Below are 26,464 nucleotides of genomic sequence, written 5' to 3' on the forward strand. Positions count from 1 at the left end.
TATTGCTGCTCTCGGCTGTTACGGTGGGTCATGTCTCATACGATCTTCGCGTTGCGGTCTTGGGTTATTTGGTGCAGGTCTGCAACCGGCGCGGTCCAGATAGTCGTTAGCTTCTTCTGGTGTGGTAAAGAATTGGACTTTCCCTTCGTGTTGAATACAGAGTTTTGCTGGGAATAACATGGAATAGAGTATTTGATTGTCTTGGAGTCTCCACTTGACTGTCATGTATGAGCGCCGCTGTGTCTGGACTGTTGGGGAGAAGTCTGGGAAGATTTGAATTGGGTCACCATCATATTGTAGTTTTCCTTTCTCTCTGGCCGCCTTGAGAATTGCATCCCGGTCCTTGTAGTTTAGTAACTTTGCGATGATTGGGCGGGGATTGGTCTGGTGTTTGTGATCCTATGTGCCCTATTAATGACAAACAGCTGAGAGAAAGTCTCTTTCCCAAACAGTTCAATACACAACTGTTCAACGTAGTCTTCCATTTTGGTCCGAAGTTGTTGTTCTCTGACCCCAAGAATTCTAATATTATTCCTGCGTGAGTGCCCTTCCAAGTCTTCGTTTTTGGCGCAGACTGCCTTCATTTGGGTTTCAAGTGTTGAGACTCTGGAATTCAGGGCTGCCGTGCCATCATCAAGGTCGGATACTCGCTGTTCGACGGCATCCAGTCTGTCTGCATGATTGTCAAGGCGATGTTGGATTTGATCCACCTTGGAAGCTAGATTGTCCAGTTTACTGCCTAGGCCGCCGATCCCAGTTTTCAGATCCATTAGGATCTCCCTTATGTCGAGATTTGGGGCTTCTAGGTCTGTTGAGGCCGTGTCGGGTGTTGGTCATACTGATCTGCTGTTTGATGAGGATTTGTTGGCAGAGCTGGCATCAAAGTTCAGTTTTTTTTTAGATTTGTCAATCTTCCCCATTGTTAACTTGGATCGGATTTCTGTGGGTACGTGGGAGGTGGTGCCAGCTGTTGTTGTTGGTGATTTCAAGTGATTCCTTTCTGTTGGGTTTGGATCGGCGCCTTTTGTCTATGTTAATGCGGTACTTGATGTTGCGGGGACGTTCGCGGAGTCCAGAAGGATTCGGCGAAATCTTGCACACTCCGCTAGTTGTGGACCTGGAGGGTTGTCAGTGACTATTCCTACTGTGTTGCACTGCTTTCAGCAGATGGCCAGTGTGCTCCGCGACTAGACTTTATTCGGGTGCCCCGTGCCGCGACGCTGGTGGGATAGATGAGCGGCTGTTTCGGGTACACCGTTGCCCCGGCGGTCCATATAGGTTATGGCGGTGGAGTGTGGCTTCCGGTCTGCGATTTGGGGGAGATGGTGGCAAAATGGAACGTTAGAGCAGCGGATGGATCTTTACTCTGGTGCTGCCTGTCAGGAGCGGGTCTCCCCCGGTTGTATTTCGAAGACAGTGAGCCACTGGGCAGATTCGACGGGGCAGTGCAGCGTAGATGAGTTGGCCTCCGTGTCCCGATGCGGCAGCGGTGCACAACTGATTTTGACAGAGGGCCGAAAGTACCTTACATGCGGGCTATAGTGGGCCGAAAAGTAAATGTGGGCGGGGCGGTAGGCGGGGCATGGCAGGAGGCTTTTTAAACCCCCAATTTGTACTCAACACATGGAAAAAGAATGTTTTTGAGGGGTAACGATTTTTATTTGCATTTCAAACTTACATTTTGTACTACACATTTTCCATTGTTATAATTTATTTCTATTTAGTTATTGTATCTCACCTGTTTAATTAACTTATATATATTTTATTGACCCTAGATTGGACATGCCGTTATTTTGGACTGCTACAGTTTGCTATTTGGGTTGCCCAAGAGGAGTATGGCCTTCCTTGAGTCAGGTTTCCTCAAAAAGCCAAAGATGAACATCTCCCAACTGTGCCTGTTTTAGCTTTATTATTGGGTTCACTCTTGGAGTGCAACACTATGCCCCATGGCCCCCTCACCCCCAACCAAACACTATGCCCCATGTCCCTCACCCCCAACCAAACACTATGCCCCATGGCCCCCTTACACCCAACCAAACACAATGCCCCATGGCCCCCTCACCCCCAACCAAACACTATGTCCCATGTCCCTCACCCCAACCAAACACTATGCCCCATGGCCCCCTCACCCCCAACCAAACACTATGCCCCATGTCCCTCACCCCCAACCAAACACTATGCCCCATGGCCCCCTTACACCCAACCAAACATTATGCCCCATGGCACACTCACTCCCAACCAAACACTATGCCCCATGGCCCCCTCACCCCCAACCAAACACTATGCCCCATGTCCCTCACCCCCAACCACACACTATGCCCCATGTCCCTCACCCCCAACCAAACACTATGCCCCATGGCCCCCTTACACCCAACCAAACATTATGCCCCATGGCACCCTCACCCCCAACCAAACTCAATGCCCCATGGCCCCCTCACCCCCAACCAAACCCCCCACCCCCCAAATCAGCACACACAAACCAGCACCAATACAGACCCGAACCCCCACCCCCAACTCAGCACACACACAAACATGCACCCATACAGACCCGAGCCCCCCACCGCTCCAAAACAGCGCACTCTCAAACAAGCACCCATACAGACCGTAACCCCCGCCCCCAACTCAGCAAACACACAAACATGCACCCATAAAGACCCGAACCCCCTCCCGCCCAACTCCAAACCCCCTACCCCCCAATTCAGCACACACACTCTCAAGCATGCACCCATACAGACCCGAACCCCCCCATCCCCAACTCAGCACACACACAAACATGCACCCATACAGACCCGAACCCCCCACCCCCCCAAATCAGCACACTCTCAAACAAGCACCCATACAGACCCGAACCCCCACCCCCCAACTCAGCACACACACAAACATGGACCCATAAAAACCCGAACCCCCCACCCCCCAACTCCAAAACCCCCACCCCCCAACTCAGCACACACACTCTCAAGCATCCACCCATACAGACACAAACCCCCACCCCCCAACTCACCAAACACACAAACATGTATCCATACAGACCCGAACCCCCACCCCCCAGCTCAGCACACACACAAGCATTCAAATCAAAACATTCATACACATCCGACAACCCCCCCACCCCCGCATCTCAACATACACACAAAATACATTCAAATCCAAACATTCACACACATCCGACACATCCCCCACCCCCGCATCTCAACATACACACAAAATACATTCAAATCCAAACATTCATACACATCCGACACTTCCTCCACCCCTGCATCTCAACATACACACAAAATACATTAAAATCCAAACATTCATACACATCCGACACACCCCCCCACCCCCGCATCTCAACATACACACAAAATACATTAAAATCCAAACATTCATACACATCCGACACACCCCCCCACCCCCGTATCTCAAAATACACACAAAATACATTAAAATCCAAACATTCATACACATCCGACACATCCCCCACCCCCGCATCTCAACATACACACAAAATACATTCAAATCCAAACATTCATACACATCCGACACACCCCCCCACCCCCGCATCTCAACATACACACAAAATACATTCAAATCCAAACATTCATACACATCCGACACACCCCCCCACCCCCGCATCTCAACATACACACAAAATACATTCAAATACAAACATTCATACACATCCGACACACCCCCCCACCCCCGCATCTCAACATACACACAAAATACATTCAAACACAAACATTCATACACATCCGACACACCCCCCACCCCCGCATCTCAACAAACACACAAAATACATTCAAATCCAAACATTCATACACATCCGACACCCCCCCACCCCCGCATCTCAACATACACACAAAATACATTCAAATCCAAACATTCATACACATCCGACACACCCCCCACCCCCGCATCTCAACAAACACACAAAATACATTCAAATACAAACATTCATACACATCCGACACTTCCTCCACCCCTGCATCTCAACATACACACAAAATACATTCAAATCCAAACATTCATACACATCCGACACCCCCCCACCCCCGCATCTCAGCATACACACAAAATACATTCAAATCCAAACATTCATACACATCCGACACCCCCCCACCCCCGCATCTCAGCATACACACAAAATACATTCAAATCCAAACATTCATACACATCCGACACACCCCCCACCCCCGCATCTCAACATACACACAAAATACATTCAAATCAAAACATTCATACACATCCGACACACACCCCCCACCCCCACATCTCAACAAACACACAAAATACATTCAAATCCAAACATTCATACACATCCGGCACACCCCCCCACCCCTGCATCTCAACATACACACAAAATACATTAAAATCCAAACATTCATACACATCCGACACACCCCCGCATCTCAACATACACACAAAATACATTCAAATCCAAACATTCATACACATCCGACACCCCCCCGCCCCTGCATCTCAACATAAACACAAAATACATTCAAATCCAAACATTCATACACATCAGACCCACCCCCCCTCGCAAAATACATAGACAAACATAAAGCAAAACAAACCCGACACACAAACACAAACACAAACAGACCACTTAGCGGAGACGTGCTGGAAGGGAGACAGGTAAGCGGCAGGTAAACTGAAACGCTGGAATCGTACTACGGCTGGCGTGGTCCAAGGCTGAAATGCCTTCCGGCATCAAGCCTTATGGACCACGCCAGCCGTAGTGCTGGCCCTCCATTGGTGCAGCACACACGCATTACGTGGCTCATAGGAGCAAAGTGGTGCGTGTGTGTGCTGAGCCAATGAGGGCCAGTGTTTTGTCCGGCCCGGAAGACAACAAAGACTTTCCTAATGGAGGGCGGCCGCGGGCCGCCCTCCATTAGGAAAGTGTTTGTGCCTCGCGGGCCGGACAAAAGAGCATGGCGGGCCGCAACTGGCACTGCACACACCCATGCGATGCGGCCATAAATGAAGCCCAGTAGGCCAGCCCTGGGGGAGTGTGTGAACCCTCTTTGGGTTACCGGTGACTGTGTCGCGTATTACACTAGAGTGACTGCTCGCCCCAGGGCCGCCTTGGTAGGTTCTTGGTTTGATGAGGTTTTATATCGAGCTGGTCATTCCGTGGTACCGGGCGCGGATCCGCCCGCGGCCACCGCCGCTCCGTCTGGGTGTTGGGAGGAGGGGAAGGCAAGGTGAGCGCCTTGATCTGTGCTGGCGAGGCTGTGCTAGGGTGCCTTAAACATGGATTGTAGGGGAAGCCTGCCCCTGCGCCGGACACTTTCCTCCGGATTGCATGAGCCGGCCTGTTGCTGGGTAGGCCCGCTTCGTGCTTTTTCGCGCTTCTACCTGGCCGTCGATTCTGGGAGCCGCACGGGGCTGGATCGAGCTCGCCGCCTGAGATTGGGCCGCCGCGGGGACGGAGACCACTCTGTCTATGAAGCGCTGCTGGTGCGCACGTCTACCCGCTTCTTGAGGCGGTCCGGTTTGCTCGGCGAGCCGGTACAGTCTCTGCGGTACTTCTGCTGCAGCCGGCAGCCTGGGACTCGGTGCTGCTCCTCCGCCACTGAGCAGCCGCAGGCAGGCCTGTAGGTTATAAGCTGTATCACGGCAGAGCCACGGTCGATAGAGGCAAGAATAGGGTCAATTTTTTCCGCAGAGCCGCGGGATTCAGCACTTTGAGAGCGTAGAGTGATTTATCACCACAGATGCCGCGATGTTAAAGGATTAATTAAGGAGTTGACAGAGCTCTCTAGGAAGCCGCCATCTTGGTCGGCTCTCTAGCGCCCTCTCATGGCATGTCCACATCTCTCAGGCCCAAGCACTTGCTCCATGCTGCCACGCTTCATGTGCACAACAACAACAATCCATGTATGCACAATCAGCCAAATCTCATGCAAATGGCAGCATGCAATGTCTGATGGCATGAGTCAGCAATCAGCTGTGTCTGACAATACACACAAGCCACAAACATGATGTGGCATCTGCAAACATGCATGCCACATGTACACCCTAGAGCATTGTCCCACATAGGTACTCACCAGCAGCATGCAGACGACTTTTCCAGGCCAAGAGCTGGGAGTTGAGGTCCTGATAGAACCTCTCAAGTACCTGCAGCTGTACCTGGGTGAACCGGTGGCAGTCATCATGGTACACCTCCACGGTGGGTTCCGTGGAGAGGGCTGCCAACACCTTGGTATGGCTATGGCTCTTGAGGTCGTCCCAGCATTTCCGGACCGTCTCCCTGGGGCCAGACTGACACCCACTCTACGTTGATGGCAGCTGTGATGTCGTCCCATATCTTTAGCCTTGTGTTGATGTACAGCTGTGTAGCTTGGTTGAAGAGGGTATTATAAGTGCCCAGGACCCGATCCACCATGATGGCAACTTCTGTGTTGTTGAAGTTAGCTGCCCTGTGATTCAACGTGGGGGACTTGCCCTCCCCAGATGACGTGGATGGGGCAGACAGTGCATACCCGAGGCAGGTATGGGCTTCCTGGGTCTTGGGGTTGTGGAGCTACAGTGATGTTGGCAGAGGTGGAAGTCCTGGAAAGTACAGAGGAGGTGGTCACAGGGCCAACACAGGAGTCCAAAAGTAGGGCAGCTGACACACAGAGACAGCGTAAGCTGCAGGCAGGTACTCACCATAGGACTGAATGAGGCAAAGCAGTGACAGAGGAGGCAAAAACATCACAAGTTTGGGTAGGAGGAACAGTGGTGTGCATCTAGCATCCGCAGCAGCCGACAGCAGAGTAACGGCCCTTAACACATAAGTTACGTCTTGCGTGCAGTGACGCTGTGCACCTATGCTGCACACCTACGTGGCTCATGGCATTGATGCTGTAATATAAATCAAGTGACGTTCATCACTAGTTGTGCGCATAAAGGTTACGATCCGGAGGAGTTACAAAGTCGTATGTGTTTTTCCTATGAAATCATTACCTTCAGGTACTGTTTCGGGAGGATAGCTCAGTGGTCTCGGGAGGATAGCTCATTGGCAACATGCTCGCCTTGGAAGCAAGACGATACGAAGCAACAAAGGTTCGATCCCCGGGTCCGCGCTTAGAAACCTCTGGGTATTAAGCGCGTTATAAATAACCTATCATATCATAGCCATTTTCTTTGGCGGTGTTGCCATACGCATATTTTTTTTTTCTGAACTTTTTGAGGCATATGGTGTGTCGCTTACGCAATGTTTGTGTTTGGTGGTGTCCCTGCATATGCATACCGCTTTTTTATTTTTCTGAAGCTTTCCAGGTATTGCATAGGTAAATTGTGTTTATCCGGGTGTGGCTGCGTATCGTGTAACACTTTCTTTCCTTTTGGGTTGCATTTGAGCCTTGCTGGTCCACAAATCTATGTCACCCATCATGTAGACTTTTCCCTATCTCATACTGTCCAAGACAATAACTTGGTGTGCCTTCCATTCATTCCTTACACCTGTGACAGGAGTAGAAAGGCCCCAAGAGGGAAAAGGGGCAGATGGGTTCGGGATGTCATAAGGAACCATCTGCCCCAGCCCCAGGGGGTCAGTGATGTGACCCCCTGGGGCTGGGGCAGATGTGGAGACACCTGCTCCAGCCCCAGTGGGTCGGGGACATGGTGTGGAGACATCTGTCTCAGCCCCAAGGGGTGGGGGACGAGGTGTGGAGACATCTGCCCCAGCTCCAGGAGGACATGGCAGGTCCCAGTCCACAGGTGGCCTGGCACCTGGATGCAAACATGGTTCCACGTAGACAGGGGCAGCACCAACACCCCATGCCATTTGTGGCAGGAAGGGACTCCCTGCACAACATGAACAGGCTTAACCACAAGACACAGCACATGTCACTTGCCTGCAGAGGAGGTAGATCTTCACTGGTGAGGAGCTACAGGTCCTTATTGACTATGTGACCAATCACCATCGTGACATTTGCCTGTATGAGGGGAGCATGAATACAGCTGCACAACGTTTGGTGCATTGACAACATGTCACGGAGCAGATAAACGCCTCAGGGGTGGAGATGCGCACTGCTGAACAGGTTTAGAAGCGCTGGAATGATCTTGACCGGCACACCAAGCAGAAGTTGAGTGTTAACCTGTCCTCTGCACTGGCAAGCAGAGGGGGTCCCCGCAAGGACATGAGTGACCATTCATACTCCATGTGCATTGCACGCATGCCCCTATGTGTCCTTGACTAGATGATCACTGTAATACAAGTCCTGGGTGACATACATTTCATGGCATCTCATCAGCCTTCCCATGTCAACTGTGGCTCAGTACTGCGTTGCACACATGTTCAGGGTCTGACAATCTGTGTGGGTCACAGGCCTCAGCCTGTTTAATGGCCAATGACTCTGTCTGACTGTTGTAGTGTCTTCTTCACACGTGGGTGGACTCCAGAGGTTTCATCATGTGTCCTGCTTACTGTCCCATCATCATTTGCAGTGTTGTCACTTGACTCACATGAAGCTGTTGATGCTAGTCAACACTGCCTGTCAATACACAGGTCTATGGTCAGCCTTTTGATACCATGCTAGGCATCCCTGCTTTTGCACTTGGGTGGAGGGGTGCTTTGCTTGTAGATATGCTACCCATTGAATGCACATTGCACGTGATGCCTGAATTTGACCTTGCACTGCTTTCACATTTCCTGACACATACCATGAAGTCCTTGTACATGTAGGTAGTGAGTGACATACACATTTGCTGCACTGCATAGACCCACTTCTATGCAAACTGCCACCTTTCAACAGGTCTGATTACATAAGCAATTCAAAGTTGACCCAGCATGCATGCCAGGTTCTATTTTGTGTGTCACATGTCTGCCTGATGTGTTTGTTGTCACTGTGTGTGTGTGTTGTGTGCTTCTGACATGTGTAGTGACCTTTTTTCGCTATATTTTTCAGATGATGACGCAATGGAGCTGGAGGATGGTGTTGTCATGCCAGACACAGGGTTGTTACCACTAAATCAACCCGGCACAAGTGTGGATCGTGGAGTGGTAGGGCACTAAAACCCCCAAGTGCTACAGTCCATCTTGTCTCTGGCTGCCTATGAGTCCAGCCCTGATGACGACTCTGACGTCCATGTCGAGTTGGATGAGCAACAAGTCCATGTGTCAGGGGTGAGTGATTCTGATGTGGACACTCCTCTGTCCGCGACACCTGCACTTAGGGGTCAGACAGTCTTGGTACCTCCGCCCGTGGTGGATCGGGACGCAGGGTCACCCTCCACACCAGTCACTGATGTGCCTGGGACATCACGTCGACGGGGGCATGTAGTCATGCAGCAGCGGGCGGTGCCAACACAGCGAGGACACCCGGTCCTTGGGTCCCGCAGGGGTCAAGCCCAGCAACACGGTTGCTGCGCGCAACCGCAGTATACTGAGTGGGAGCAAGACATGACTGCCAATTCCGAACGGCAGAGGGCAGCAATTGAGAACATCGCTGAGAGCATGGAGCATGTGGCCCGATCTGTTCTCCCCCCTGCTAGGCAGTTGCTTCTCCAGCAGCAGGCGGCACGGTCCACGGCCCGCTCGCTCAAGCTGGGCATGGCGGCCTCAGACAGGGCACGCCAGGTTGAAATGTCGTCTCTGCGTCAAGCAATTGCTGCTCACGCAGAGGCGCACATGGAGGCCCTGAGGGAGGAGTATGCTTCCCTCAAATCCACTCTAGGTGTCCTTCTGATATCCCAGAGGCAGCGGACAGAGGAGAGGTTTGCACAGCTTGAGCGTACCATCTCGGCTGAGCTACAGGCTTGCCGGGAGGTGCAGCGGTTGTCCAGCCAGGCCTTGCAGGAGGAACTCCGTGTTACAAGTGCTACCTTGCAAGAGGAAGCACGTGTATCACGTGAGGTTCTGCATGCAGGCCTACGTCACATCGCCACAGAACCAGGCTCACCCGTCTGGCAGACCTGCTGCCGTCGAGGGGCAAGCTGCGGCTAGGCGTGGCCAGGCTACTGTGCCACGTCCTCCTTTCCAGGATGAGCCAGACTCGGACGACCATCTATCTCCCACATAGGTCGGGCTGTGCAGACGTTGAGCCCATGGAGGTTTTTTTTTTGGCTCAGCATCATCGCATGTGGGTGTTGAGCAGCACCCTGTACCTCCCCCCTCCTGGGTGCCTTCCCCCCGGGTCGTATGGGGCCATTTTTGATTTTTCTTTTAGTTTAGTTAGTTAAGTTTCTGTTTGATAGTTAGTTTAATTAGGTAATGTAGGTTTTTCATAGTCAGTGTAATTAGTTAATATAGTTTAAAATTGCTTGTCTATTGTGCTTGCATGTGATGGTGCGGTGCTTTGTGGCTTTTGAAAGCATCCACTGTCTGTTCCGGCTGGGCCCTTCAGGCTTGGCTTGTGTATGTGTTTGCTGCTTGGGGTCCTTGACTCACATATGCCACTCCTGCTTCCCTTATCCATGGGCTCGCAAGGATGGTTCGGTGTAACAGCCTATTACACAAGGGCTTTGGACTGTCATATCTGTGGCATGTCTGGTACTGTGTAACTTGTGTTAACACCCCTAGTGGGGATAATTGCGGTGTTATTGACCACTGTTCTGCTTTTGCTAGATGGGGTGTTTTGTGATTAATGTGTACATTCATTGCTGTGCATTGTGTAGTATGTTTCTTATCTTTACTATACAGGTGCTTGTTGCAATTCATGCCGTAGATAGTGTGTTCCACACTCTGGATGTGAAAGACGGACTGATGGTGTGATTTCTGATGTACGTCTCTGACATGGTCCAGTAATGAGATCCCTGAAGAGACACACACAGATGACTCTAAAGCATTAATCATGTATTTCATTCCCTTTCTGCAGGGGGATGAGCCTCCAGACCACCTTTGCCAGCAGACATGGCCCATTGGACGTCTGGATTCTGGACACGTTTGGTGGTGCCCACATGCACATGTGTGCGCAAGCAGAGGCACGGGGATTGCAGGCATTACATCCTAGAACTGCTGACGTGTTTCAAGGGACTCCAGGCAAGGTGAGCAGCACAGGGGGGCCACAACACAGCAAAGCTTCCAGCAGGCCAGTTGCACATGCAGGCTTAGTAGCAGCACTGACGGTGAGCTTGGACGAACATTGGTGTTGAAGCGCAACAATACAGCTCAGATGTGTTGGTGGACTGATGGCTAGTTGATTGTAAGGTTGTCTGGGCCACCCACCTGCAGGGGCAGTGGCACATACCCTCCGATCCACCATGAACCATTGAGGCACTTGTATCACCCATGTAGCCTTCAGAGACATGGAAAGGAGCCGCTCACAGGGACATACAGCAAGGGACAGACTCGGGTGCAGTGCATTTCATTTCCATGTACATTTTGAAACATGTACTGCCTATTTTTTTTCGGTCATGGTGGGACACAACTTTTTCTGAAGTCATACCTTGATATATGCGTCTGTCTGCTTACCCAGGGAACATTGCATGTTGTGTGAATCGTGACACATTGGTGTTCCATTTGCCACACACCCACCGGCGCCTAACTTACTGCATTGACTGTGTATGAGCCATCACAGGGGGAATGATACGTATGGGTACGAAGCATCCACACCAGATTGTCTGTTTGTAGAGTAGTTTGTTGCTATGGGGCATATTTGGTGGTGTGTTTGTGTGTTATGGGCACGCACAGATTATTAACTGTGGCTCTCTTGCAGCATTGAAGTGCTCCTGTAACCGGACCTGAGAGTGTGCAGGCAGGAGGCCAGCACTCAAGACCAGAGCTGAGTGTCTTGTTGTTTTTCTTTCAAACTGCTCTACATAGGCTTGCTGGGGGGTGCACTGATGTATGGATGAATGTGTAATTCAATTTGGTATGTTTTTTTTTCCCTAATCACCTCGAGTCCTATCCAATTCTAAACCCTGTACCCTCTACCCGGTGTTCCTGCTTCCCGTAACTATCCAACCAACGTTCCCTAACCCTCTTTCCCTGCTGGGGTTGCGGATGCCTGTGTAAGCCCCAAGATTGCAGGCGCCAAAACCCTAGAGGGGGTGGTTGGTTCGTGCCACTCCTGCGCCTGGACTCCGGAAGGCCCTGACAATGATGTACAAGTTTGTTATGATTGTGTATGTGTTAATGCAAGTACTGCATTTTAGTGCATTCCCTACTTTCACGTGTCATTCCTACTCCCCTCTCCTGCCCCTCATTTCAGTTATCCAGTATGCCAACGCCTGTCCCGACTGCATATACCTGACCCTCCTTCCCCACCAGGGTCTCAGAGGCCTGTGTGAGTTTGACCTTGCAGGCACCCAGGCCACGGTGGGGGTGGTTGGTTCGTGCCACTCCTGCGCCTGTACACGGGAGATGTGACAGTACACATCCGTTCGCGGTGCATCATTCTATGTTATGTACCACACATGGTTCACATCCTGTTGTGACATTGTTTTACTGTGCTACCTTGGTTGTTACATCATTGTGGTAGTATTTGGCCTTTGTGAGGTACTGCTATTTCAAGTCATCTACTGGAGGCTGTTCTGATTCGTTTTTCTGCCTTGGATTTTGTGTCTTTGCAAATGAAGGTGGACTCTGAGGGTGCAGGCAACTTTTTACACACACGGTGGGAGATGGTGACGAAGGGGAACGGTGATCCTGTGGCCAGATGAAATTGAGGGTTGAAGGCTCCATGACCCAGGTGTAGTTGTTCAGTGGGTCCTGGTCATTTGTGAGGGAGGGGGGTGTTTTGTTGTTGATAGTTGCGTTGCCCTACAGTGTGATGGGAACCCTGACATTGTAATTGTGGTATCCTGTGTACATGATGGGTTCTGCTGATCAATGCCTGTTCATGTGTTGTGTTTACCTTTCAGGTGTGAGGGGATAGTTGTGGGTTGACATGCTGGGGTGTACACATGTTCACATGTGATGTGTAGAGGACACTGATGGTCACTTGATTGCACATGCATATGTTGGGTACATGTCCTTACTGACCCGCACACTCGCACTATGATGCACTACATGTACAACCACCCTTCGATATCCATGTGTACACTATGTTTGCCTTCTGCTGCCCACTGTGTCCCTGCAGCACATGTTCTGTGACCAATTATGGATCCTGTACATGCCTAATTTGCTTTTTGATGTGGTTTGTCGCTTAGATGTGATGCTCAGGGTGTGCATCACACACAATGGCTGTTCACTGTGCTGTGCGCTGAGCAGTGTGTTGCAGGAGTTGGACACAGCACACAGAAGCTGCAGTGTTGATTTTGCAATGCACAATGTGCATGTAGACAGGCATTCATTGTTATGTTGCGGCTACTACTTTTGTGATGCATTTGGGAATGACTTATTTTGGGTGGGAGGTTGGTGGTCAGCCATTTCATCTGATTCCATGTCAGGCATCATTGTCTGATGCCAATTTACATTTTTCACATGGCAATGTGTACCTTATTGGTACTGTGTTGGTGTATGGCTATTGCTTGCCATGTCGTGTTGTGGTTTGGGAGGGTTTGAGTGACATAACAGTGATGGTCATGGCCTGTTTTGCAGGTGTGTGTGATTCACACCTTGCATGTCAGGGTCAGCCGCTTCTCGAAGCAACGAGCTGGGGGTAGATCTCTCTCCGCGGAAGGGGCCTCCCTCTGGAACAGCCTTCCTGCCTCCCTGAAACTTGAGGAGAACCATCTCTGGTTCCGGAAGCACCTCAACACCTTCCTCTTTGCTTCTGCTTTCTCTCTCCCTTGCTAATTTCTTCACTGAAACTGCACTGAATCTGCAACTGGGCAACTCTCACCAACCACGGTCCCTGGCCCAGCCGCTCTCCATTTGCACTGCCTCCCTGGCAACCCCTGTACTGCGGGACTGTCTCTGTATCCCTACAGCCCCCCCTTCCCAGCACTTGTCTGCACTTACCTTTACACTTGCCACCAGCTGGCCTATTTATTTATTTGTTATTCTACTTACCCTGTACTGCACTCCCCCTCTCCCCTTGCACTTTTCCCTTCCCCCTACCCCTGCACTTGCGCGATCTAAATGACACCTGGCCTAGTAGGATCGCTGTCTGTCTTCCCTTGTTCCCCCCTCCCTGCATCATCGCGCCTTGAAACACTTGTGTATAGGCGCGTTACAAATGCCATATCACCTCATACCATATATCATACATGTGCCTTTTGGTCACACAGGATAGCTTGTGTTTAAGTATCTAGGGATGCACACAATGTGGCACTTCCATGGCAACAATCACAGGGTGGTAAGGTTGTGACAGTTGACTGTCTCTTTGTCACCTGTTATGTGCCAGGCCTGTGTGCACTCCGCAGAGATGGGAGTGAAAAATGTGGCCACAAGCTGGGTCCGGGCTTCCTCGCCACGTGCCCTATCCCCTCCCATGGGCAGCGTCTGTGCCTGTGGTTGGGGATGTGGGGGCACCACCATGTCCACCGGTACGCCCTGCCGTGTTGCAACATTGTGCAGGACACATGCTGCCACAATGATCCTGCACACTACTGGGGGCGCATAGAGTAGCTGCCCACCAGAGCGGTCAAGGGAGCGTAAGCGTGACTTGAGCACTCCAAATGTGCGCTCCACTATGCCCCTGGTTGCAATATCAGCCGCGTTGTATCTTACCTGGGGTGGTGTGGTTGGGTTCCGGATTGGCGTCATCATGTGGTTGCTCAGAGGGTAGGCACTGTCACCTGGGGAGGTGAAAATGGTTGTGATTATTGGGGTTTGTGTATTTGTGTGTGTGTGTGTGACATGCATGCATGTGCAAGGGCATTTGTACTCACCTAGGAGCCATGTGTCGCCATGCTGCCCAGCTTCCAGAGCCCGGCTCAGGGGGGACATTCTGTATATGAAACTGTCATGGGTGGAGCCACGGTAGTTTGCATAGACAGAGGTGATGATTCCCTTTGCATCGCATACCACCTGTACGTTGATGGAATGCCAGTGCTTGCGGTTTCGGTAGATGTGCTCAGTGGCCCTAGGTGGATGTAGGGCCACATGGGTGCAATCTATGGCACCAAGCACTTTAGGGAAGTGTGCCACCCTGTAGAAATCCAGGACAACGGCCTGCCTTTCTGCGGGTGTTCTGGGCATGTATATGTGCCTGCGGACTGAGGGACGCGCTGTCATGATTGCCAAGACCTGGTGTAGGCAGCGTGATTGCGTGGCCTGTGAGACCCCCCCCACTATGGCAGTGGACCGCTGAAATGACCCAGTGGCCAAAGAATGCAGGACATTGAGCACCTTCTCCAAGGGGCTCAATGCTTGGGAGCAAAGGGTGGGGGATGTAAGGTCATTTTCCCACTCCCTGACCAGGTCTAGGATGATATGGGGTGGAAACCTATACCTGCCGTAGACCTGTTCGTCAGGCATCCCAAAAAGGCTTGTCCGTGGTGAGAAAATACGTCTCCTGGCTATTCTCCTCCTCCTGCGGTGTTCCACGATCAGTGCTGCGACAAATGGGGCATTCATCGTAGCTGTATATATGTGTTTGTTGTTTGCACGCACTTTTATACTGTGCGTGGGGACGCTTCCGCCTGCCTTCGTGTGGCGGACGCGTTGACGCCTGTGTGCGTCTTTTGCTTTGTGTGGGTTTCCTGTATTCGAATCCATGAATACGGGTTGTTCGCTTGTGTGTGGGCCTTCCGTGTAGTTCCCTGAAGTACTTCCCCTGTTACGCCTTCTTTTTCACGCGTTGTTCCCCATTCCGCGTGTTACGCCCACTGTTCCGCCCACTTTTGTTGTGTGCGCTGCGCTATGTGCGCTTTTGCTGTGCGCGTAACGCACGCCGTTTGATGACGTGTGTGCTTGTGTGCGACATGCATGGATTTGGCGCACGACCAGCGTGAAACTAGCGCAGCGCCTTCCTTGTATCGCACGCGTGCGCGTGCACTTGATTTCTCGCGCTTGCGCCACCTTGCGCCTGCTTGCGCTGGGATTTTTGGCGCACATTTGTTCCATGAATCGACCTCTAAATATATGGTTGTGGGTGTAAGGGATTCAAAAAATAAAAAAGGGGGGGTTTGTGGGGATAACCCCCCCAAAAAAAAAACAAAAAAAAGATGAGTTTTTCAGAAAAAAAACAGCGATGAAAAAACCTGCGATGAAAAATACCGTGGCGCAATAACGTAGAACCTTATAGACATTGTTCTGTAGGGTCTTGTCAACTATCCTTTGTGTTAGTATATCTTTGGCAGCCTACATGATCTCATCTTCAATGGGGCCCTGTCGTCTTCCTCAAGGTGTGATCACCAGCCCACCATGACTACCCACCCCTCACCCGGGCAAGAGAGAGCCACCTGAGAGGTGATTACAGAGGAGTCTTACGATAACCAGACAGTGAAAGGAGAAGAAAAATAGGCCTTAAGGGGATAATGCGCTCAAATAAATTATTGTCCCGATCGTTCTGGCATGTGTTTTTCAGCATACGGTGATTGATCGTAAAAAAACGTTTCTATGCATCTTACCTTGGTTTTCCTCACTTTTACACATGCGAAAACAAGGATTTGAGCACGGCCATCTTGTGCTAATCTTATCTTTTGCCGCATCGCACTAAGGTTGAGTGCCCCAGCGGCACTAAATCATATCCCCCGCCCCTGAAGCTGACATCACTCGACGCTTACGCCCCTTTTCACAAAGCTAATGCACGTCTCGTATCAAGGTTTTCTGTGCCCAAGCTATTGACGTGTCTCCATGGAAATGGCCGGACGCCTCTTTCCTCGACAAGCATAAACAGATTCCTTCTCATTAGACAACATCAGAGTTGCTTTCCCAATCGTTTCACTGTCTTTTTTTGATTGCCTGTGACTCGTTTCTGCTCTGTTCAGCTACTTTCTTAGCACAAAGCCCATGCGAACAGATACTTGGACTAGCATTACTATTGAATTCAAACGTTACTCGCGTTTTATTTAAAAACGTGTTGTTTAATGGCAGCAATACAGCCCTACCAGTACGAGCCTGAGTATTCTGAAGAGGAAGTAACTGAAAGAGAAAGGTGCTGAAACAATGGGGAATCGAACGATAGTTGGGAAGATGAATCACTGGAGCATGAGCCTGAGCCTCGTCGCATGGAAGATGTTTCCACCTGGTGTACCTGCAATTGCTGTGAGGTCTGGATGCTTGGCCTACATATCAGAAGAAGACACACCACCGATATGCGTTACCGAGCTGCATGACTTCAAGGCAGCCTGCCTCACAGGGTCCGTGGTGCGGATTATGATGTGCTTATGCACGAACTTCGCGCAACAGTTCACCATTAGAATCCAAGTAACGAGCTAGTTTACTCTATATGTGATGTAATTCTGGCCGCTGAGACGACTAGCATTTCATGTTTGTCTCCTATATTCTCGTAAGTTTGATCTATCACATACAAATGAATGTAGTCTGCAAATTGAATATATTTCTCGCGCTTTTGGGAAATCAGAGTGTTCATCGTACGTGTCTTTCACATTCAACTAAGAAACAATATTTCTCTGTGGCCCAAACCATTATGGGTTGAATGGGTATTCACTCTTACAATGTTTCTAGACTGAAATTATACCACAGGATTGTAACAGGAAATGACTGGCTTCCGTGAGAACAGGGCTCGCGCAGAGCTAGCAAGGGGGAGGTGATGGTATGGGCTGGCTGTGCCAGGTGCTGCGGATGATGGATGAGAGCTGCATTTCTACATAGAGATTGTTTTTCGAGCCTGGTAGAAATGATGGCATTGTGACTAGTTCACAAATGGTTTCTTACGGCTGAGCTGGGGGTTATAAAGTATGGGTTATGTTCTGTGTGCTGTGATGCAACAGAATACCGCGGGTCGGCTATGCCCCCCCCTGGTTATTACCTATGGTATGTTTCTAGGGCGACGCAAGGGTGGGGGGCAAGGAATGTCTCCTTACCAACGACAGTGACCTTTGTTCTCATGGCCTCCCCAGACACAGTGTCTCAAGTGTCTCCAAGCTCCCTTCTTCAAGACCCCACCCTGGCAATCCACATAAGTGTGTCTCACTTCTGCGGTGTTCTGGGCATTTTCTGCTAAACCCATGCCCATCCTTCCCCCCTCCAGTATCAATGGCATTTCGCACCTGTGGCCATGCGCAAGAAAGGGGGCTGGGTGGGTGTGAATGGCCAAGCTGCCAAACGCCATGTATACTTCAAAAGGGATCTTCTGCACGTGACCATTGTTCTCATGTCCTCCCCAGACCCAGTGTCTCCAGACTCCCCTCTGCAAGACCCCGCCCCGGGAATTCACACAAGTGTGTCTCCCTTCTGTGGTGTTCCGGGCCTTTTCCGCTCGCCCCATGCCCATCCTTCCCCCTCCAGTATCAATGGCATTTCGCACCTGTGGCCATGTGCAAGAAAGGTGGCTGGGTGGGTGTGAACGGCCAAGGTGCCAAATGCCATGTACACTTCAAAAGGGATCTTCTGCACGTGACCATTGTTCTCATGTCCTCCCCAGACCCAGTGTCTCCAGACTTCCCTCTGCAAGACCCCACAACAAACACGTCACACATTCACATACACAACCTCTTTTCTAATCCTTTATAAGAAAACCTTGACATTTAACAGGAGAACATCTCTGTGCTCAGTAAGGTATCTGTTCGTCGTGCAAATTGTTCCCCGGATAGTTGCTCCCCTGCTTGCTGAATCGGCTTGTTTGTTCAACCAGGTAAGGGTGGTATGTCACTGAATATCCTTCTCTATATTAATCGACTGCCGATCTCAATTTGTTTGACTATTTCCACCAATTGCACCTGCCATTGTAATGTTCATTTAGCCCAATGACTTCACCATTTCTAATGTTTCAAGTATTTTCATCCCTAAAAATAGCACATTGCATCTTTGTCCATTGTAATAGAATCGAATATTTCATGGGACATGTTTGTAAGCATGTTCCCTTTTGATGCATGAAAGTACATGCAACGGATGAGTAACACGTTACCATACATATCTGTAAGACTGTTACCAACGTGTTCATTCGCCAAAGCTAAACATGTTTTCCCTCTTTGAAAAAAAACTAATATTGCATAGAAAGCTGTAATACTATCACATCAATCACTGGCATGAATACATTTTTTTGAATTATTTCTATATTTCTATAGAGGTCTTAGAGACAATTGAAGAATGCCGGCCTGTATGGTACTTGGTTGCCCTTGTAAGAGCCATTAAAAAGTCTGTACATGGTCCTGCATACATTCCCAAAGGATATTGATTTAATAAGAGAATGGGTTAAATACTGTGGTTTTCGGGTGGACAAGATTGAAAGTAGAGCCCAGGCAGTCTTGACGGATGTGAGGGTCAATCGATTCTGCATCTTTAGCTGGCACTTTACCGACGATATGTACGACCGATATGAGTACACTAAAATGCGTTGACCCCATATACATCGAAAATTGCTTCCACATGCAATTCCAACCGAATGTTTGCACATGCTGCCTCCGGTGATTCCTGCGTGATGAAATAGCTGTGTTTGTTGTTATGTTAGACGATGGGCTGCATAAATAGGTTTTATCAATGATCTCTCTATCTAAATCTGGCAGGTTACGGAAATGGCAACTTTATGAACGGATTTGAGCTTTCCATGTATATTTACTTCAAAAGCGTCTTACTAGGGTTTCCATTGCTACAAGATAGTATTGGGAAGATTGGATATTAGTTATCAGTCAAAGTGGGCCTCATTATAAGTTCGGCAGTAGCCTTGCTGGTAAAACCGGCAAGGCTGCCAGCAAACTTGTGAAATATTCCGGCACCCACGAATGGGCAATTACCGGGTCATTACGACCCTGCCAGACCCAGTAATTGCCCATCCGCAGGCAGCGGAATAAAGATGCTCTCCATTCCCATTTGGCCCCATTATGGCCGAATGGGAATGGGGAGGTTAGATGCACCTGTATCGTTAATAACGGTGCCGCTGCATCCAACATGCTCTGCTCGCGGGTGCCTTTACGGCCGCCAGGTTAGACCTGACGTCCGTGAAAGCACCCGCAGGCAGAACTCGTAGTTTGCCAGTCGGGGAACTATGGTACCGTCAAGCTTAACGGTACCGTGGTTCCCAGACCGGCAAACACGTAATGACCCCCACTGAGACTTGGTGTCTGTCAAACCCTTAATTCTTGACCCAAACCACATACACATATGCAGTGCTTGGCACTGGCACTGAAAGCCTATGGGGGGTAAGATTTTCATAGCAATGATCAATCGACTGACCTGTGTCAACCCCATTACTTCCAGTATGTTCTGCCTTAGCAGTTATTTTTTATTTTTTTAAACACCTCTGCGATTAGGCCCATTTTTACTCTCTCTGATACTATTTCAGTATTTTGATGTGTGAGTATTTTGGGTGTCTCTTTAGCTCTACATAGCATACCATTGCATCCAAAATATAATTTTCAACAAAAGTATCATCTTTGTTAACATTTTGGCAATTAGTGCCTGCTGTTGATGGGTTTCCATACAGTGTGACTCCGTGTTTGGCTTTGCATGCGCCCCTACTTGTGTCCTTCCCTTGGGTTTTTCACAGCCCCCTCCAACACCATTCCTCTTCTTCCCTCTGCCTACCAACTCCCTGGTGCTCTCTGTCTCTCCTATCTTTTGTAACTGTTTCTCAATCGTCTACCCTGCTCTCCTGACTAAATCTGGTAGGAAGAAGTTTACAAAGGACTTCTTGGTCTGCAACCCCGGCATCCCTATCTCTGATACCTATATCTGTGACCTATACCTGTGCTACATCCAGGCAAACCCTCGGCAACATCCTCTTTGTCATTCCCTCGCCACACCTATTGACTCTACATATGGTCTCTGTCATCTCCCCTTTCTCTTCTTCTCACATTAATGGTGGCACCCGGTGGGAGGCCCTAATGGCCTCCTTCCCCTCGGTGCAAGGTCATCATTAATGTTTACTAGTGCATATGTGCGTTATAAATGCCATATCATATCATCATATGATATAGTAGTCTGTTTCGTACAGACACAAAATGAATCCTAGGTTACACAAGGCATTCAGTGCCTTGTTTTATCGGTTTTACTTACCTTCAGTGTAACTGTGGTCAAAAACGAATTTAATTCCCCTGCTCTGTAATACGAAAAGCAACTGTCAATGAATGTTAGGCCTGAAGGTCCAACTCTCCTCAAATGACAGTTATACAGAATACAATTCATAGTTATATAGCAATTCATAGTTCTATACCGTGCCTATTATAGACTATGTGATTTCTTACTGAGATTCACAGTGCAAAGGATAGAGTCTAGCAAAGGAATTGTATGTTGTCTGGTTTGGCCTGCGCTCACCGGCCATTTACAGATTTCAAAAATTGATCTGCCACCAAGGGCACACCCTGCTGCAATAGTGGGAACCAATTCTTTATCGCCTCAGGCCCCTTCCTGAGTTGCTACGGCCTTCCCAAGAAGATAAACTCTTCACTTGACCGTCAAGATTGTGTGACTTCGCGCTCTACTGCAATGTTTAGCACAAGGCTACAGACTTCTCAGGTCAGCATTTGAAAACCAGGTGAAAGAATCAGAAGAATTGGCTAACGCTCATCCACGCTTAACCTATGCACGCTTACTGCCGATTGAGACAAGGCATAGTCGGATCATAAATACAACTAACTGGGTATGGGCAAGCAATGTGACCTGTCTCGCTTGAACCTAGACAGGGCTGCCTCAGGTGGGATAGATAGTGTGAATGGCTGTCCTATGTTACGCTCAGAACCTAATGTATACAAACCTCTTGTGAAAGAAGCAAAGAGATAGGTTGCAGGATTTCACAAGGTTAACTTTATTCCGAAATTAAATAATAATCAACAAAGGTAGTTGCTGTTCATGAATGTTGAGACTCAAGATCTAATGCTTTTGCCTATGGAAAGGCCACGGCGTCGGGAATGACATCACATATAGGTTCATAACCCGCACTAGTGATGGGTGAGACAGTTTTCAAGATAGCGTGGCATTGGTGGATGCCAACAATTTGTTCATTTTTCTTGTGTTTTTCGAATGCCATGTGCACCTGCTGTGCTCAGTGCTCCATGTAGTGAAGGTCACTTCGTGGGATGATGTATGTGGTGAAAGAAGACACTTATCAGTTCGCACTGCAGCATCTTCTCCGTTATGTTTTAATATTGTGGCATTCATTCTCAAAAACGAAACCCACCAAACGTATGTGCTGAAAACAAGCTTCAATTGTTATGTCACCTTGGACCGAAGGGAGCAATCGCCAGGCTAGGAGGGCAGAAGCTATTGAATACCTGCAAAAATTATAACATTTACTATTATGAAAGTGCACATTGGAACCTTTAGTTTCAATTTATGCAAACCGTTGTTCAGAGCGGACACTGCGCGTTACGCCATGGGAATGGAACAAAACCAAAAATAATGTAAGTTGAACTATACATAATGTTTTTGCGATGAAAAACTGGGAAATTGTTCTTTTTCCATATTGGAGAATTTAGCGATGTGCTAAAATGGCATTTTGACGTAAAGAGTGGACAGAATACGTTGTTCCGTATACCGCGCCATATTTAAAATACTGAGTACGTTACTTGCGGTTTATTTACAAGTCTACTAATAATTGTTATTGGTGTTTTGGTTAAGTCGGGGTGAGTAAAGAATGGGATTTTTGGCCTGTATTGATTATTGACTATAAGTAACTCCAATCAAGTAATCCCACTAAGTCAGTGCCTTGTCTAAGATGCCTAATGGAAGCCCTTATATGTGTATTTTTATGGCAAGTTATAATCTGGATGATGAACCCTTGTATAACACCCCTCTCTTAGAATCCCCCTTGACCCCACTGAGCCAAGAAGTAGATTTGTTTTGCAAATTTAAAAGGTTTATTTGAAAAATTAAACAATATATGTATATCACACTTTTATAATAAATTAATAATTGCTATCACACTTATGAATATAATGTTGATCAACAATGGGTAATCTGACACTAGCACACTTCTTTACAATCAATGAGGAGTTGGTATAGGATGGATAAGGCAGCGAAAATACTTTTATGGTTTCAAGGGAAAAGCAATGAGGAATAAAATGCAGTACGGAAATAACTTGATATGATTTTAGCAAAAGATAATATAATCACTTTTTCTCTGGCAATTCACCCCCCCCTCCTATGCCATGTAAGAAATGGAAGGGGAGCACACAGTTCTCAGGAATGCAATCAAATACAATACGGAATTCAGTTCCCCCCCCAGCAAGCTTAGAGGAAAACAGGTAGAAGTTTGAAACACAGGCCCAAAATGCTTTGAATGTGATGACAATGAAGTGAGAAATGTGCTAAAAATGCGTATAATTCCCTCTAGAGGTTCAGGGTGGGTGATATCCAGTTTATATTAGTTCAGGCTCACTTTAGCAATGCTCTATGAGTAACCAGCAGGTTAAAATGAATTTTAGCAAAGGAAAGCAAGAAGCTGCTGATTTTACACGTGGCTGAAATTGTGCAAAATGTCAAATCACGGAAAATTTAATCGTGGGCATCAAGCGTAATTACAGAGGCCCTATAAAGAGTAGCAAGTCGGTTCCAGGTTCGTTAGAAAGCCTAGAATATTAGCTTTAAGGTGACAGTTAAGACTCGCTCCTAGCACAAACGCTTCCGGAGATACGGACGATTTTGTAAAAGTAGTTTTTCGGATTTGAAATTTAAAAGTTCAAAATGACAGGTGACAGTTTTCAGTTTTAAAGATGACAGAATGACACGATTCTAGGAGGCAGTTCTAATAGGCTAATATAGTTTGGATTAGATTATTTTAAACTAAGAAATTGGTTTTGGCACAATGAGTACTCACACTATATTTTTGAAAAAGCCGTCAAGGTCTGGTCAGGTTAGACGGGACTTCCGGCGGGTGGTTCTGAACAGCGGTCTGGTCTCTGGTTCTGCTCTCAGCACTGCACAGTTCTAGTCTCTCTGGGTCTCTGGTCTCTCTGGATCTCTGGTCTCTCTGGATCTCTGGTCTCTGGAGGTTGATGGAGTCTCCCAGCAAAGTGTCCCGCAAGAAAGTGGAAAGTGAATCTCTCTACCTGGGTTTCAATGTTCCTTTTATGTGTTTTGAAAATGGGTGTGTGCGTGGCATAACTGAGCCTGCCCCTCTCTACTTGTCATTGGCCCAATTCTCCCCTCTCCCATGATTGGCGAAGGAAATGGATTGTCATCATGATGAGGTCTGTTTATGGGTCAGAGGATACTCCCCTGGTTAATTTGCCCACAAATCTATATTTGATTCAAAAACATATTTCCCAGATACACAAGTGGTTGACATTACATGTACATATTACCGATGAATTAAGACAGGTCTCTGTTCAAGCCCCATGTTCCTGCGAGCTGTGATTCAGAAATGACAACATTTTGCGCTTTTTGGTCGGTTTACCAATATCGGACATTTACCAAAAATTACAGAAATGTGCGCAAGGAGTATGGACATTAATTGATGAAGTGTCAGATTTTTAACATGCAGACATTTGGAGTAAGACCCTACTTTCCGCTAGCAACCCCCCAGAATACACCACAGGGTCCTAACACCTCTTAAAACGTGCACAGAAAAATCACATAAATAATGATATTATTTATATAATTTTGACCAGTCCGCACTATGAGTTATCTATCTTTTTAAAATGATGCCCTGGTCAAAAAGGGGTGTGGCTTCCCACATCACATGGTGGAATAACTGGTTTATCCACTTCCCCCAAGCTCAGCTTGCTAGCAGAGGCACTGCCCCTCTCAGTTTCTTCCAAGAGGAAGCTATTTACAACCCCCCCAATATAACATTTGCCTGAGTCCAGGACAGGGCTTTGTTCAACCTCCTGCAGTCTGCAGGTACCCCTCCCTTAATTCAATCAGAGAGGTGTGATCTCCTTTTGGTGGGGACAGCAGGATGCAGCCAGGCCTGGGAAGAGTGGCTGAGCAGGTTTCTCCTGTCGGGGGTAGTTGTCAGGCAGAATTCAGCTAAATGTCACTTTAATTCCCAGTTTTCTACATTCAAATCCAACTTACATGCAGCTATTTTTTATATATACATTAAATAATTACTTCCTTCAAGTCATTTCAGAATATAGTTTTACATTGTATCCACCTCTTAGCAAGTCTTTCCTTGGCCTGGTTTTGGGTTCATCTGTTCAGTTTTACACAAAAGTCTGGTGGTTTTAAAACGCCGGCTTTCTGATAGTGGTGAGCACCGATACTGCATCCATTTTTTACATTAAGAAAATGAATTCCTTACAGTTCTGGGTTGCTTTTGGCAATCAGCATTGCCATTCCCAATGGTTTCAGGCTACTGTGTGTGTAGCCCAATGGTGGTTTTAGGCAGTGCCCTCCTGTGCTCACAACATAGGCAAAATTGGGTGGCAGCCTATTCTTCATGTATTCCCTGTGCACTCTCTGGGGAGTTCTGGCCATCATGATGTTTTCCATGCCAGTACTGCACAGTTTTATGGTAGGGCTTGGCTGCATGGGTAAAAACATCCCACAAGCCCCCCCTCTTGCGATGGCCATTCTGATCTTTCACTGATGGAACTTGCAAGATCTGGGATGTTCGCCTCATCTTCTTCCAATTCCGTAGATGGCACAGTTCAGCATCTTTTCCTCCCTCCAGTCGATCAATCAGTTCTCCTTGCTGGTCCTGATGGGAGGATTGGGCGGTACCCCGGGCCCCTCGGATCTTCGCTCCCGGTCCCCAGGTCGCCTTCCGTGGTCATTCTCCATGGTTTCATCTCTCCTAGGATGATAAAGAAAAAGTGGCAATACCTATTCATAGACATTTCTCCACCACTATTAATGGTGTGGCGAACACATACATTTTATACATCCGGTTACATTTTTCAGTCTTGTTTTAAGACAAGATATAACATGAAACATTTTTTTCCATTTTAGAGACTATATGTGGAATATTTTATTATGGGAACTGAATTAATCTGGAGCGGTCCCCTCTGGTATTGCAGAGGACTCCTCCAGTTGCTGCAGAGTGTACCTGGGATGGCAACACTTTAGCTGATTTATATGTACCCATTTGTCTTCCCCTTCTGCCAGACTACCTTTGGGGATGCGGATCTTATACGCTACAGGGGAGATCTTGTCTATAATTTCAAACGGTCCCTTCCAGGTAGGCAAACATTTTCGCTGTTTGGCCTGGTTCCTTTGGAAATTGTATATGTAGACCCGGTCCCCCACCTCGTATACTTTCCTGGTGGTTTTCAGGTCATAGTGGGTTTTCTTGATCTTTCTAGATTCCGCTGAGCATAGGCAAAAGCCTGTTGAAGGTGTTTCCTTAAATTCTCCACATACTCATGAGTTGTGGAGGCATTTATCACCGTTTGCTCTTGGGTTCTATAGAGCAAATGCTGGGGAAGCACCATCTTGCGTCCAGTCATCAACTCAAATGGTGACATTTTAGTTGCAGATGAAGGAGTAGATCTGATGGCCATTAGGACCAGAGGTAGTCGGATATCCCAACTTGGCCCAGAATCTGCCACAAACTTTTTTAAGATGCTCACAATGGTTCGGTTGTATCTCTCTACTGCTCCAGAAGAAGCTGGCCGGTAAGCAATATGTAGATTCCTTTTGACCCCCAGT

This window comes from Ambystoma mexicanum, chromosome 1q, assembly GCF_040938575.1.
Source record: "Ambystoma mexicanum isolate Mex_15411 chromosome 1q, UKY_AmexF1_1, whole genome shotgun sequence".
Lineage (NCBI taxonomy): Eukaryota > Metazoa > Chordata > Amphibia > Caudata > Ambystomatidae > Ambystoma > Ambystoma mexicanum.